Source organism: Rhagoletis zephyria, unplaced genomic scaffold (assembly GCF_001687245.7).
Source record: "Rhagoletis zephyria isolate East Lansing unplaced genomic scaffold, Rhagoletis_zephyria_1.1 Rzeph_scaffold_54860, whole genome shotgun sequence".
Classification (NCBI taxonomy): Eukaryota; Metazoa; Arthropoda; class Insecta; order Diptera; family Tephritidae; genus Rhagoletis; species Rhagoletis zephyria.
The window spans coordinates 1-1,837 of NW_016211912.1; the positions used below are offsets into that span (position 1 = coordinate 1).

Genomic DNA, 1,837 nt, shown 5'->3' on the forward strand with positions numbered 1-1,837 from the left:
ATATTTTATAGGTGCCGTCAATAACTTCGCCGTCGGAGATGGATGCGTGTAGCCATGATTCGCTGATGCAGATGATATCAACTTGAGTAGAAGCAGTAGTGGTTAGAAATGTGCTTAGTTTAGTTCTCAGACCTCTGGCGTTCTGATAGTGCACATGGAGCCTTTGGACGGGGCTTATGCTTCCCTTGCGTTGGGCGAAAGGAAAATTTATCTACTATCTTCGGAACTCCATTTACGTACTTAATTGTTTTATGAGAACCGCCACTTAACAACAATGTGTTTAATTCGCGGCATACTTTTTTCAGGTGTACATGTTGCGCTGGTGTTAAGTCCGGTTTTATACGTATGTCGGTGCAAGATGGTGGTTTAAATTTCGTTATTGATATAGCAGCACTTTCGGAGGGAGCTTCTATAAGCAAGAGCAGAGCGACTCTATGATGCAACCACACGGTCCACTTATAAGCGGATGCGATTCTTCGGAAAAGTAATTAGGTTTGACAAAAGTGGCACTTCAAAGAGCACTTTGCGAAAATTTTCTAAAAAATGCCTGCGCAGAGCATATAAAATTATATTTAGGGATATTTGTACAACGTTTTACTTATTTGCGATTCGCTAGCTTTCCCTATCCTCTAGTTTCTTAACGCAGAGTTATGATTTACTTGATGTTTGCTCCGTTCTTTTACTGTTTTGGTTTACAGGATTTAGTCGGAAGTCGGACCTACATTTACAATATCTTCCGGGCTCGATCTGACTAAATCCTATATACCGGACTAGTAAATGGATAGACTAACTAGTTATTTACTCTAACAGGGTGGCTTTGCAAAATGCTACGAGATTGTCGATGTGGAAACCAACAATGTATACGCAGGAAAAATCGTGTCAAAAAAGTGATGATGATGAAGCATAATCAGAAAGAAAAAATGTCACAGGAAATCACAATTTGTTAAGTTCCATAGTTTCTTTAAGGATAGTTACAACATTTATATTGTTTTGTAGTTGTGCAAAAAGCGGGTGAGTAGATTTGATTAAATATGCAATAAATTAAATTAAATTAAATGGATATTTACTACTTTTCCCCACTTAGTCAATGATGGAGCTGCAGAAGCGTCGTAAAACAATAACGGAGTACGAATGTCGTTATTACATCTATCAGATTATACAGGGTGTTAAATATTTGCATGATCATCGCGATCTCAAATTAGGCAACCTCTTTTTGGATGATCTGTTGCATGTAAAAATCGGCGATTTTGGTCTTGCAACGCGAGTAGAGTACGAAGGTGAACGCAAAAAGACACTTTGTGGCACACCCAATTATATTGCGCCTGAGATCCTCAACAAAAAAGGCCATTCATTCGAGGTGGACATTGGGTCAATAGGTTGTGTTATGTATACGCTACTGGTTGGCCAACCTCCGTTTGAGACAAAAACATTAAAGGATACATATGAGAAAATCAAAAAGTGCCAATATAGGTAAGTGATTTCCCGTCATCCATTCAGAACATATGCAAATATAAGTAAGTAAATACCAATGAAGCAACTGTTTATTTATAATACTTAGGGTTCCAAGCTATCTGCGCAAGTCCGCCGCAGATATGATTGTCGCTATGTTACAATCCAACCCAGAACTGCGCCCAACTATTGGCAAACTACTGTCGTTTGAATTCCTTAGCTGTTCGCCAGTGCCAATGTTCTTGCCTAGCTCTTGCTTGACCATGGCACCACGACTAGAAATGAATGAGGCTTTGACCACAGATGCTATGGGAAATCGCAAACCTTTGCTAGAATTGAACGGCATCAAGGATGATACGCGGTTGGAGCATACATTCCTTAAAAATAA

General features: G+C 39.4%; 1 pseudogene; it reads left to right on the forward strand.

The window, feature by feature from the left end:
* The first annotated feature begins 416 nt into the window (after positions 1–416).
* Positions 417–1,834, forward strand: LOC108356166 (serine/threonine-protein kinase polo-like; annotated as a pseudogene).
* The last annotated feature ends 3 nt before the right edge of the window (positions 1,835–1,837 follow it).